The sequence below is a fragment of the Talpa europaea genome (assembly GCF_964194135.1).
Source record: "Talpa europaea genome assembly, chromosome: X".
Lineage (NCBI taxonomy): Eukaryota > Metazoa > Chordata > Mammalia > Eulipotyphla > Talpidae > Talpa > Talpa europaea.
The window spans coordinates 74560439-74574975 of NC_140081.1; the positions used below are offsets into that span (position 1 = coordinate 74560439).

General features: G+C 43.0%; 1 pseudogene across 1 annotated transcript; it reads left to right on the forward strand.

The window, feature by feature from the left end:
• The first annotated feature begins 13347 nt into the window (after nt 1–13347).
• Nucleotides 13348–14249, forward strand: LOC311187229 (annexin A5-like; annotated as a pseudogene). Its single transcript has one exon. The product of its transcript is annotated as an annexin A5-like (transcript).
• Nucleotides 14250–14537: the final 288 nt, after the last annotated feature.

Genomic DNA, 14537 nt, shown 5'->3' on the forward strand with positions numbered 1-14537 from the left:
GCTAATCAACGGGTCAGGGTGACATTTTCACTGGGAGAGGAGCAAGTGGTTTCACACAGGAGATACGGCAAGCGCAAACTCAGAGACCAGAAGGTGTAGTACTTTCCAAGAACAGAACAAAGGCCAGGCCATGGAGTCGAGCGGTAGAGGAAGAGAGAGGCTCAATATGAATTCTGGGAACAGGCAAGAAGGGATCAGACAGGCAGCACCTCACAGCCATAAGGATTTGGGTTGCAACCTAAGTACTTTGGGGACCACTGAAGGGCTTCTGCAGAAGACAGAATCAGCTTTGCATGGGATTTGGGGGACAACCAAGACTGCAAATGGGGAGACAGTTGAAAAGCTGTCATAGTCCAGCAGGTGAGAGATGATGCCAGAAGTTTCGACTAGTGTGGTTTGGTGAAGATGGAGAGCAGTGCACAGCATGCAGGTGCATTTTGGAAGTGGAATCAACAGGACATTGTGGGGATATAGAGAAACCAAACAAAAAGTCAAGAAAAAGTCAAAACTAGCAAGCTGACCATAGAACTGAGGCAGACAGCAAAGGAGGGGCGGGAGGGAGCATGAACCAGGGGAGGGGTGAACACAAAGGAATATGGTGATGGTTCATGGGCGCTATGGTGGTGGGAGAACTCTGGGGATTGTAATGATGCAAGAAAAAATTAATTAATTAATTTTAAAAAACAGGACATTGTGGGGGTATTGGCGATGGAGTTTCAGAGAAGGGAGGATTCGTTCCTTTTCTCTAGACTGGATGAAAACAAAGGAAAAAACCTTCAGAAGCGAGGGATTGGTAAAGAGTTCTTAGACATGAAACCAAAAACTCTGTTCATAAGTAAAAAAAAAATGAGGGGCCTCCCTGGTGGTGCAAGGGGTTAAGCACCGCACTATGAAGCAATCTGCAGCCTCTGCAGCACGAGTTCGATCCCCGGCCAGCCAGGGAGAAACCCACATGGTGCAGCAGACCTCTCCTGTCTCTCCCACTGCTCCCCTCAGCAGTGTACTTCAGTCAGTCTGCCTGTTCTGCTCCCCACTCTGTCTCTGGTGAATCCTCTCACCCCCCCCCAAATCTCTGGCCTGTACCCCAGCTCTTGTATGTATAAATAATCTTTTTTTTAAAAAAATCAAACTATTGATACATTCAATGACTTTAAAACTGACCTCTACAGGTCATATACTATATGATTCCATGTATATAACATTTTTTGCTATTAGTATCTTTATTATCCCTGTCTTACTATATTCCAGATACTTCACAAAATATCTCCTACTTCTCACAACCTTATGAAATTTTTCATTTTACCATGAATTTACATATATGTTAACTGAGGCTTGTAGAACTTAAATATTATTTCTAAAGTTTCCACAGCTAGTAAGTAGAAACTTGATCAGATTCAATTCTATACCATGAGTTTTTAACCACTATGCTATAGTCCTTAAATTTAAAAAAAAATACCATTTTAATCAATATATTTATTAATCAAAAATTGTTTATTTGCTAATCATTTACATAATTACATATCCTGGGGCTACAACTTCAAACCTCAACCTCTGCACATCCTTCACTCATCATCCCCCAAGCTCCAGGGCCAGCACCCTACCACATAACCCCCTCTAGCACCTCCTCTTTCTCCTCCCATAACCACCATATTTTTCAGAATCTAAGAGTGAGTGCTTTTTGTTATGTTTTGTCAATTTGTTTTGTTTGGCTATTTATTTTATTTAAGATTTATTTATTTATTTATTTATTTATGCATAGAAGAACTGGAGTGTAGGCCAGAGATGTGGGGGGTGAGAGGATTCACCAGAGACAGAGTGGGGAGCAGAACAGGCAGACTGACTGAAATACACTGCTGGGGGGAGCAGTGGGCCAGTCAGGAGAGGTCTGCTGCACCACGTGGGTCAGCTCCCTGGCCGAGGATTGAATGATTGAACGCATGCTGCAGAGGCTGCAGATAACTTCATAGTGCTGAGACTTTAACCCCTGTGCCACCAGGGAGGCCCTTGCTTGGTTATTTATATTCCACAAAAAAGTGAGACAATCTTGTAATTATCTTTTACTTCCTGACTTACTCCCTTTAGGATTATCACCTCAATTTGCATCCATGTGTCGCAAAAAGCATGCTTTCATTTTTTTGTTAAATAATTGAGTAGTATTCTGTTGTATATATATTCCTTTATCCAGGAATATATATATTATATATATATATATATATATATATACACACACACACATATATATATTATAGATAAAGGAATATTCCTTTATCCAGTCATCCATTGATGGGTATTTATGTTGACTCCCTGTCTTGATTTACATAACATTCCTGAAGTGACAAAATTATCAAGAAGGAGAACAGATTAGTAATTTCCAGGGATTAAGGAAGGGGGTTGAGGAAGCAGGGAGCAGGTGGATATGACTATAGAGGAATAACTGGAGGGAGAATTTTGTCATGATGGAATTGTTCTGTATCTGGATTGTGGGGGTGATGATACATGTGATAAAATGAGGTAGAACTACATGCACACACTGCACAGCAGCACTTCCTGTTTCCGGATTCCATTCTAGCAACATACGATATAACCATTGGGCCTAACTGAATGAAGGCTACACAGGAACTCTTGGTGCTCTGTTCATGACTTCCTGTGAATATATGCTCACTTCAAAATGTTAAAAAGTTTGAAAAAGAAACAAAACACAGGGCCTGGCGTGTGGAAAGCATTCCTTGAAATGTAGCTCAAACTATTGAAACCAGATGTTGCCCCTGTTTTCCGGGAGCCTCTAACTCAGCTTTGTGGGCAGGGAAATAAAAGGGCCTGTGTCTTGAGACAGTCTGAGTCTGGGACAGTTATGCTGTGTTAAACAGAGGAGAATGGATGGGGGAGAAAGGATAAGGAAATTGACTAAGCCTTTTTTTTTAAACTAAAATTTCAACTTAGGCAAATCGGAAGTTGGGGTTACAGGAGTACCCTTAGAGTTCTTTGAAAGATGAGCCTGAATGTATGAGTTTGTTTACAGATCATCCACTCTAACTAAACGTCTGAGAAGTAAAAACCAACGAAATCTTAGCCCTGGGAGCTCCCTCAAGGGGTCTCTCGGTGGGAACGCCTGTGTCCCACCAGGGGCGTTACCTCTTTCATAATCCCCCCTGACTAAAACTCACTTTTCTTTTTTTTTTCCCAGCACATGGCAAATTTGGAACAAAGGAAAGAGAGACATCTGCACAGACACAGACAGGCAGTAAGCCACTGAAAACAGAGCTCACTTTCCTCTTTCGAATAGAGTGGGCTGGGATTTCAGGGGCAATGAGCTGAATCTTCCTCATCCGGTTCTCTGTCATCCACTAGTGGATGCTTGGGATTTCCTCCTGAAGAGTTTCAGGCCTTCCGCTTAAGGCCAGACTCCCAGTTGCCTAAAAAATCAGTAACCTTCCCCAGGGGTGGATTGTGAAAGGGGGGGGGACTCTGACAGCACTCAGCTGAGGGAAGAAGAGAAAAGAGGATATGGATATGTGAACATTAATATATGGAAACCTTTTTTTTTTAATGAGGTGAAGAGGCTAGAAAGGGTCCCCACGCACACACAAATCAGCAAATTACATGACCCAAAGGATTGCATCTCCCGCAGGAAGTGACGCTGTTTCCCCTTCCTTCTGAACCAAGAAGGAGATCACCAGAGCTTACACAGGGCGTTGTTAGCCTTGGCTTTAGGGAATTACATGTGGGTCTTGTTATGATCTCACTCTCCAGTCTCTCCTCTCTTCCATGGTTTTTCTGAATAAAACTTATTTGTTATTAGGATAATTGGTTACTTTTATTTGAGGTCAACAGGCAAGGCCTGTTGTAAGCTTGCCAGCAGGGCCTTTGTGGACAATCTTGATCAGGGCACATTCCTGACTCATCTCATTCATTGCTGAGAGCTCAGCTCAGCAGAGCAGAGCAAGGGCTCTGATGCTGGTGATAAGAGGTACCATGCTTTAAGTACCTACTTTGTGCCAAGACTTACATTGACTCTAATTTTCACAAATTTTACAAAGGAGTTATCATTTTTGGTACTTCTTTAAAGGTGTAAAAACAGGGCCTCCCTGGTGATCTAGGGGTTAAATCTCAGTGCTATCACGAATAACATCCTGAGTGGGATCCCTGGCCAGGGAGCTAACCCACATGGTGCAGCAGACCTCTCCTGTCTTGCCTGCTGCTCCCCTCAGCAGTGTATTTTAGTAGACCTGCCTGTTCTGCTCCCCACTCTGTCTCTGGTGAATCTTCTCACCCCCTGCACCTCTAGCCTACACCCCAGTACTTCTATGCCAAAAAAAAATGTAGAAACAACTTCAGAGAGGTCAAGAAGCTTGGTATAGCTCTACTAAGAACTCAGGTCTAGCCTGGTCACATTGGAGGAGACTATCCTAGGGAGGATCTCATCCCTGACACAGGGGTCAGGGAAGGTTTTCCTAAGGAAGAATACAAAGAACTCTTCTCCAGACACCCCTGCCTTCCTCAGGAATCAACTAGGACGTGTTCACCCATGCTGTTAGGCTTCCATTTCCCTGGGGATGGACTGTAAGAGTGTAGATCAGATAGAGGGCCAGGGATTGATTGGGAACCCAAAGTGGTCACATGTTTGATTCCAAACCTCCTGCTCCATCAAGTTAGGCGTCCTCCAGCTCTCACCTAGCAACCCAGGAGGTCTAAAATATGAGTGTAGAAATTCTGGTGCCTACCCCTCCCCTCATGTGCTAACCCTGAGTTTCCACCCTTCCTTTGGCTTAGGGCCTCTTTTCTCCTGTGTCGAAAAGGGGCCAGCTAAGTCTCTATAGCCACCAAAATGAATCCCCCATTGTAACTGGGAGAAACCAATAGGTGCCCCAAATCCTAAGGGGCATGTTCTGAAAGGGTCCAGACAGCTGTACACACAAGGACAAGGAAAGCATATTCTTAATGTGAAAAATCTTTATTTAGTTCACAGAGAGAGAAAGAAGGATTTCAAATAACAAATTCTCAATAAAATGTCAAAAAATCACCCATTCCCTCGTGGGCAAATGCCCAGCCAAACAGGCTCAGACCAAAGTGGAGTGGAAGAGACACAAAAGCTTGCCACAAGTCTAAAACACTGTCTGGTAGGGAATCACAAGAATGGGGGTACACAGGTCCCAGAGAGCTGACAAAGAAGAGAGATCTGAAATTCAAAATATGGTACCAAACAATCCACCACAAGGTCAAGATAACAGCTGCTGTTGTCCCCTCCAAGGACTAGGAGCAGCCTCCTGCCATGTCTGTCGCCTCCATGTGTCTCTCCTACTCCTTCACTCAACCTCAATTTATATATCTACCTGCTCCTTCCTGGCCACCCCCTATTCAGGAAGTGTGGTTCATGGCATGTTGGGGGTTGTAATCCGAGGGAGCTGCATGTAAGTGGGGGTGAGAAAGTGGCACCCATTCACTGTGCTCCATGCTATTCCCCCTTCAAGGCAGTGCATTCTGTAATGCCCTCAGGAGAGGTGACATGTTATCGTGTTCTCACAGTGTGTTCCAAGTGACTCTCAATTAGTTTAGAAACTTTTTTTTTTAAGATTTATTTATTTATTTATACAAGCACTGGGTACAGTCAGAAGCGCGGGAGGGTGAGAGAATTCACCAGAGCCAGAGCGGGGAGCAGAACAGGCAGAAGGACCGAAGTACACTGCTGAGGGGAGCAGCGGGCGGCAGGAGAGGTCTGCGCACCATGCGGGACCCTCCTCCGGTGGCCGGGGAGCAGCCGGGGATCGAACCGGCGCCGCAGAGGTTGCCGGCAGCTTTGCAACCCAGCGCTCAACCACCGGGGAGGCCCTAGTTTAGAAACTTGTGATGAATGTGGAGATGGAGGCGGGCAGGTCGGAAGTAAGTAAGACCATCCTGGGGAGAGGGCAGGGTTGAGGAATGGTAGTGGGATGCTAGTGAAATATATTCATTTTGTGTGTCTCAAAGGGGAAAAATCATTGTCTGCTAAAGTAACCAAATAACAGGGTTAACATCTTTATGCAAACAACAAACAAAAGCTTGTGCTCTGAGGAAATGACTGGAAGGGAGAACACTAGTAGCAATTGACCGTGGGCTCTGGGTGTGTGGATGTGTCTGTGCCAGTCTCAGTCTGCGGGTAATAACAGTAATAATGGTAATAAAGTTAAAGCTTGAAATGCCCATGTGAGTTTTCCATAGGCCTTTCCCTTTTGAAAACAATATTGCAACTGGACTGGCCCTTAGGGGTCTTTGTTTTGTTTTGTTTTGTTTTCTGGAACTTTTTAAAATTAATGAATGTATATATTTTTTACATCTTTTTCATTTTTTTTTACAATGTTTGCTTTTTTTCCTCAGGTGTAGTCCCATAGAAGTCCCACCACCAATTCACCGTGCACCTTCACCACAGTCCCCTGTGCGCTCCCCGCCCTCCTTTTGATCCCTCCTCTTGCCCCTCCCCTGCGGAATGTCTCCAATTTATAGTTTTGCCTGTTTATTTTTGTTTTGTTATGTTTTTTAGGGTTATTATTTTTTCCCTCATGCCTTATTTGGTTCCCCTGTATTCCTCCTATAAGTAGCCCAGCCCAGATGTGCTGTGTAATTTCCAACTTTTATAATAAAACATACCTGGTCTACAATGAGGTGATGGGTAAAGAGAGAGGGAGAAAGGACCTGGGGATCTGATTTTGGAGGGACAGAGGGGCGTCTAGGGTTTTGCAGACTTACTGTTTAATGGTAAATGCAAATCATAACAGTGAGAATTTAAAGTACAGCAAGAGAGACAAAAGGAAAACTGAAAGACGTAAGTTATCCTCAACTGACCAGTTTCTAAATCAACCAAAATCTGTTAAAAAAAAAAAAAAGCCTCCTGGGGGAGGGGGAGGGGGAGGGGGGAGGGGAGAGGGCCGGCTCTTGTCTGGTCCTGTGACTGGTAGTGTGTTTGAATAAACCCCTCTCTGAAGTGGATGCCCCTTTGATATTGGATATCAAAGCCTTGGCATCAAGCTTGAATCAGGAACTTCTATTATAAACAAGAAAAGTCAACTCTGGGAGCTTACAGTACAGAATAGATAGATACAGATATAGATCTGTATGCGTATATGTAAAGTATAGTACAACAATCATACAATCTAACATCTTATAATAACCAGAAAGAGAACTATGCCCTGCTATCCAGGAGCTGGTTTGGTACTATCAGGAAGGCCTTGGTGTGGCTAGCAGCTGGGTTTGTACTCATAGCAAGGTCTTGGTATTCTACTTTTGAACATAAATAATTCAGAAAATAACATCAGACAAGGACACACTGTGACGATGATGGGCCAAGGCAAAATGAATCCTCTCCTTAATCATGTGTGAACCCAGACAAAATACCAACATTGTTCAAGCCATAGAAATGACCAGATGTCTCCCTCTCCTGGTTAGTAGGTGTAGCTGCTTTTTCTTTACCAATGGTAGCGTTAACTTCTCTTCAGTTTGCCCTCCTTCTAGATAAAATTTATTGAAATACGCAAACATAGAATTGGCTCTGCTTCCTGATATATTCCTCATGGAAGGGGGCAAATCCCAGCTTCCTTTAACCACCCCAAATCACGACAGAAACCCAAATCCTATAAGTACTTTTTTTAAAATTTTCTTTTTATTTATATATTTTTATATCATTGTTCATTTTTAAACAATGTTTGCTTCCCCACTCCCTCATGTGTAGTCCCCATAGAATTTCCTTCACCAGTGCACCTGTGCACCATCACCACAGTCCCCTGTGCCAAATCCTATAAGTACTTTCTAATACCTTCTTGAGACAGACATGACTCTCCATAGTGTGCATTCCTTGCACTGAAGAGTATTGAATGTCTATGTGTGAGAAATATAAAACTGTAAATGTAGATATAAATGCATCTCACATATTTTTTCCTATGTGATTTGGTATTCGTTTTAAAGTCTTCTCTTAACATTAAAACGGGGCCTCTAGAGAACAGTGAGATCTCATTAATTGAAATAACCATAATGCACAAATACTTGCAGCTAAAATTTTTCTTTGCCTCAGCGATTAAAAAAAAAGAGTAAGCTATGAAAATTAATCATCTGACTAAAAATGACTAGGGACAGTTCAACTTGTGTAGAAGAAGCATCATTTGTATGTTAATTATGTTCTAATTACTTTAGCTTTTCCAGTCATTACCAAAGGTCAAGGAAAGCTCTACTTAGTTAATCCTGTTAGGCATTAGTTGAGGTTACTGTTTTACTTGAAGATATTTTTAAACAGTGTGTCTGAATCAAACTTCTTGCTATCATAGGGGTCTTTACCACTACTTATTCCACAACAGTAGCACCACCTACCCATCATCTACCTCTGGGCTTCTCCAGCTGATTCAAGGTGTACAGGCTCCTGAGTCAATGCAGTTGTTCAAGCCATTCTGGGAAATATGGAATTTGATATCTCTCTTCACCCTTCAGGGCAGTTCTGACCCCCATCTCTCCCTCCTCTCTAACCCAGGGTTTCTCAGCCTCCCACTGCTGACTTGATTGGGAGGTGGAAAGGAGTCAGTCCTGTGCTTTATAGGATGTGTAGCTGCACCTCTGCTCTCCACCCACTAGATGGCAGTAGCACACGTGTGCTCCATACACTCAAGTAGCAATCAAAACTGACTCCAGACTTTGGCAAATGACTCTGGGGGGCAAAATCATCCAGTGGAGATACCTATTCTTTTTTTTTAATTTATTTTAATTTATTTATTTTATTTATACAAGCACTGGGTGTAGTCAGAAGCGCGGGAGGGTGAGAAAATTCACCAGAGCCAGAGCAGGGAACAGAGCAGGCAGAAGGACCGAAGTACACTGCTGAGGGGAGCAGCGGGCGGCAGGAGAGGTCTGCACGCCATGTGGGACCCTCCTCCGGTGGCCGGGGAGCAGCCGGGGATCGAACCGGCGCTGCAGAGGCTGCGGGCAGCTTCGCAACCCAGCGCTCAACTGCTGCTCCACCAGGGAGGCCCGAGATACCTATTCTAAGCACACAATTTTGCCAAATGACTTGCACTTCTAATCTCTTTTGTCTCCCTTCCCCACTCACTTAATATAGATAGCGGAGAAACGTCTGGAGTCTTGACCCTAGGCCGGCTAATGCCTCCACACCGGAGAAAGGCCTGCACAAACCACAGCAGAGCAAGAGGGATGAGGGTCAGAAAAAACCTCAAATCAGCCTATTTTCAATGGAGGAGAGTTTCTAGGTAAGTGTCTATCATTTGGTTTCCAGAGGTACCCATTGCTTAACTCTTGACTCCCAATTGTGTAAGTCTCAGTACTATGTTGGCCCTGGTTGGAGAGAGAGCTCAGGCGGCCAAGTAATAGGCAACCTGGAAACAATTTGATCATGTGTCTAAGAGAAGAAAACCAAGCAAGATTGAGGGATCCCGAAGAAAGGTGCTTGGTGTAGCCTGGGAGTTCAGGGAAGGGACCCTAGAAAAGGTGACTTTTAAGCTAAGTTATTTTTTAAAAGAGAATTAACAAGGCAAAGGTTGGGCTGGACTGGGCGAGGCTTTGCTAAGTTGGGCTAAAGTAAAGCCAGGGAGGTTCCAGAACAGATAGATGGAGTATCACGGTCTGTGCGTGGTAACTCCAAGCTGTTGAGTATTTCCCCACCTTCAGGAGGGGAAGGATAAAAGAGGAGGGCAGAGTAGTCAACAGGGGTCAGCTCATGAAAGACCTTATATTCCAAACCAAGAAGAGTATTCTTTATCCTGAGGGTTTTTGGGTCTTGAAACACCCCCAGAAGCAGCTAGGGGCCTTACTAAAATGCAGATTTCCTGCTGCTGCTCCTCATGATGCTGATTTACCTGACCTGGACCTGAGAAACAGACATCTACATGTTCTTCTTTGGACCATTAATATGGTGGATTACACTGATTGGCTTTCAAATACAGAATCCACCTTCCATGACATTATTGGATTACTCCACTAGATTGTTGTGTATTAATCTGTTTGTATGTTTCTGAATCTTACTTGCTGATATAATGTTGACGCTGTATGCACAAGGGACATTCAGGAGTCTATATGCATAAGGGATATTGGTCTTGTTGACCTCAAACAAAGTACTCAGTTATTTCATCAGCAAAATGGATTTATACAGGAACAACAATTTGTAAGGTACTATCTCATGGCAAAATACAACCACACTTTTCCTAGAACAAAAGAAGAAACATTTTTATGTAGATTTTAGAGGTGGTATTGTAATGCAAAAGTCCATTTGTGGAAACTGGACATTCAAAGGGTAGTGGCTTCCTCATTGGCCGGCTTATGGCATTCTCTCCTTGGCTGAGCTGTTGTTTCCTTTCATTCGGGCAGCAAAGTGGCATCTCTCCCTGTCAGGGATGCAAGGCATGTCTCTTCTGGCTGGATTCTATACTGTGTGCTGACTGACTCCTGACCTCACTTAAATAAGCTATATTAATTTTCACAGTCAGTAGCTTGATTGATTTTTGGATCACTTTTGTCTGGGTTTGGTATCAAGCTGATGCTGGCTTTATAAAATGCGTTGAGAAGTGTTCTTCTATTTTCCAAAAGAAATTTGGTAGAACTGGTGTTCTTTCTTCTTTAAATGTGGTAGAATTCTCCACTGAAGCTATCTGGGCCTGGATTTTCTTTGTTTAATGTTTTAAATTACTAATTCAATTTCTTTAAATAACTATAGAATTATTCAGGTTATTGAATCTTGTCTTTAAAGCCACAAAGACACTATGTTCTTCATATAAAAACATGAGTACCTATACTTTCTAGAAAATTATTATATAGACCTTTTTAAAGAAAAATGCACCCCATTATATGGTTTCAGGGAGGATGCTTTGAAAAAATTCTTATCTGGGTTAACTCCTAGAGTAAACATTTCACTACTCTGCATCTTTTGGTTCAAAGTATAGACTGCTGTCAGTAGATACGTGCATTATTAAATATGTAAGAATGCAAGAGTACATATTTGATAATGCACATATCTACTGATTTATCCCTTAATATTCCATTGGTTCATCAGTCTTTTCTGCAAGTTCATCAACAGGTTGAGCAGGCTGTGCCTTTCTCTGTGTTCTTTCTTCAAGACACTCTAGGAATGGAGACACATCGTCATCATCATCACAAATTGTAAATTCCAAGTCTTTGCCAATAATTCCAATGGACACATTCTTTGTAGTTAGGTGCTGTTATGCAGGAATAATCTCTTGTAAAGCACACAGACCATGTTTAACCAGTGGATTCAAATGGCACTCTATGAACTCAGCTGTATGTTTCTCCAAATAAATAAAAATTGATTGAGAGTGGACTCTACTGGACAGAGATCGGCAATCAAAATGTCAGAGAACAATAACAAGCAAATTCCAAGCAAGTGAATGATGTCCTGAGTAGATTCCAACCCCATCTGCCCACCCATGAGTTCTTGGGTACTGGAATACAACTCCCAACATTCCATGAACCTAACTTCCTGAATTGGGGGCTGCTGGGATCTATGGGCAAAGTTAAGTGGGCACGCTGGGTTTAAAACTGAACACATGCATGGTCTCATGCTCTTGCTTTTCTGGCTTCAACTTGCATCTCCACTCGGATGGTGTTACCAGTAGGATATTAGTCAATCTCTGTGTGTTCTCCTTCTCACTCCCTTTTTAAAAATCTCTGTGTGTCTGAGTTTGGGTCTTCTCCAAATTTCTTAAACATGTAAATGAGGACTCACAACCTGGATCTCCCTACTTCCCCCAGAGTTGCCCTGTAATAAAAATAGCAGGTAGATAGTTCTGGAATGTGTGAGGGCCCATATCATAACCAGCAACAAGCAGTTCCACACCATGTGATCTCTGGTCACATTGTCACGTTGGTATCTGGGTCTTGCTTCCAATCAGAAATAAAAGATGAGACACAGGAAGAAGTCTATCAAGTACAAATCTGGAATCCGAACACTTCTCTTCTGAAGCATGGGATTACATAACAGTCTGGCATCAGCAGTAAGTCTTGCATTTAAGATGCCAATATGATTGTCAATATGGAGCAATTTTTTCTGATGAGTTGCAAGCTCTGACTGTGCTCTCTATTCAATCAAACAATACTGCATAGGTTTTCAATTTCAGACCATCTGTGGCTGAACCTTGTTTGACAACCTCATTACATATTCTATTTCATGAGTCTTGCTCTGAGAGCTCCAAACAGTGACATCATTGTCATACTGGTTGTGAGAAACATGGTTCTGCTGGGGGTGGGGGAAGCAAATATTGTTTAAAAAATAAAAAATTTAAAAAATAAATAAAGGTTATCAGGAAAAATTACTCCCTGACCCAAAGTCTCTCCCACACAGGTACAGAACACTGATTTAATGACCCCATGTCCCCTGCCTGGGATTAGATATATTGAGCTGATTAAATCTTTCCACCCACAGAACAGGATATTGAGATTTGTTGGCCTGCAAGAATTTGGACTAGGGGAAGGAGCACTGGCAAGGCAAGCATTTACAATGGTGTTTTTATTACTATTGTTTCTATTACAACTTTGCCTGAAGCCAGCCTTCCTGGGTCTCTAGACCTGTAGGAGCCTAATGTGAATTGCCAGCAGCTCCAACCAGAATGAAGGAAACCTTGATGTTCCTAAACAGGCCTTATTTTCTCCCTGGAATGTGCCTCCCAGCGTGATATCTATGCTCATCTGGGCATAGCACTCTGCAGTATAAGTAGCTCGAATGATCAAAGACAGAACCTTTCCTGGGGCAGCACCAATAAAAACCATGATTTCTTCTTAGGACTTACTGTTTGTCTGTTCTAGCCCCGAGAAGCACACTGTGATCTCCAGCCCACGTATGGGCTCTATGTGGCCCCAGCTCTGCAATCCTAATAGCAGTTTTCTCTGGGAGAAATAAGGTGGGGGAGAAAGTGTGAGCAAATTAAGGGTGTGCATGGAGAATCCTAAGTTTTAGCCAAGTTTTCCCACTCTTGCTCTTCCTTCCCTTTTCCCAAAGTGTGCCTAGAGCAGAGATAGAGGCTCCTATGGAAGCAGGTACCGGAAGGGGGAGTCCAGACCAGAAGAAAAAGCAGCCAAAAGCAGTGGTACTTAACATTTAAGAGGTTCCAGAACATTCTGGGAATTTGATAAAGTAGTTTTGGACTTTCTTCCCAGAAAATACAAAGCTCTTCAGCTGGAGCCACAGTTACACTTTCTGTTTTAGGAGTGTTTGCAACCCCCTGAGGAGTAGTGCTTGGGCTCCACTTTCAGAACTCTGGGGATCCCAGCACCCGACTCTGCACTGCTACTCTGGCCCTGGAGGTTCATGCCTGGTCCGAGGTCTGTCCCTTCTCTCAACCCACCTGACCATCCAACTGACCACCCATCACCATGGCCCAGGTTCTCAAAGGCACTGTATCTGACTTCCCCGGGTTTGATGATCGGGCTGAAAGAAATTCTGAAGGCCATGCAAGACCTAGCGGCACCAATGAGGAGAGCACTCTGACTCTCTTGATGTCCAAAACTATTGCTCAGCACCAGGAAATTGCTGTGGCTTTTAAAATTCTATTTGGCAGGGATCTTCTGGATGACCTGAAATCAGAACTGACCGGAAAATTTGAAAAATTAATCATGGCCCTGATGAAACTCTCTCAGCTTTATGATGCCTAACTCCTAAGGGAGCCGGGACAAATAACAAAGTACCGACAGAAAGTATTGTTTCAAGGACAGCTGAAGAACTGAGAGCCATAAAAGAAATTTATGAAGAAGAACATGGCTCAAGCCTGGAGGATATTTCAGGGTGCTACTGGAGGATCTTGGTGGTTCTCCTTCAGGCTAATAGAGACCCTGATGCTGGAGTTGATGAAACTCAGGTTAAGATGCTCAGGCTTTGTTTAAAGCTAGAGAACTTAAATTAGGGGTTGATGAAGAAAAGTTTATCACCATCTTTGGAACATGAAATGTGTCTCATTTGAGAAGGGTGTGACTACATCAGGATTTCAAATAGAGGAAACCATTGACCAAGACATTTCCAGTAATTCAGAACAACTACTCCTTGTGTTGTGAAATCTGTCTGCCTTGCAGAAGCATTCAGTTATGCTATGAAAGGAACTGGTACAGATGATGATGACACCCCCATCAGAGTCATGGTTTCCCAGAGTTAGACTGATCCGTTTGACATAAGGAAGGAATTTAGGAAGAATTTTTCCACCTGTCTTTATTCCGTGATTAAAGGTGATACTTCTAGGGACTATAACAAATCCCTCCTGCTCTGTGGAGGAGAAAATGACTAAACGACCCCCTGTGGAGAAAGATCCCTGCTGTGCCTGCCACCTACACTTATCCTCAAACACACCTCACTGCATGTTTTGTATGCTAGTGTTTGACACATTCATTGCCTTATTCATACTAAGCATACTAATGACTAAGGCGTACATGTCATGGAAAAAAATAGTGGTGCTCCTTTCTGATCTTCAATTAAGATCGTCATCTTTGATGCAATACTAAAGTAAACTTATATTTACTAAGTCTAAATTCTAGGTTATTTATATTTTTCTTTAAGAGATCAGATTGCTTTTAGC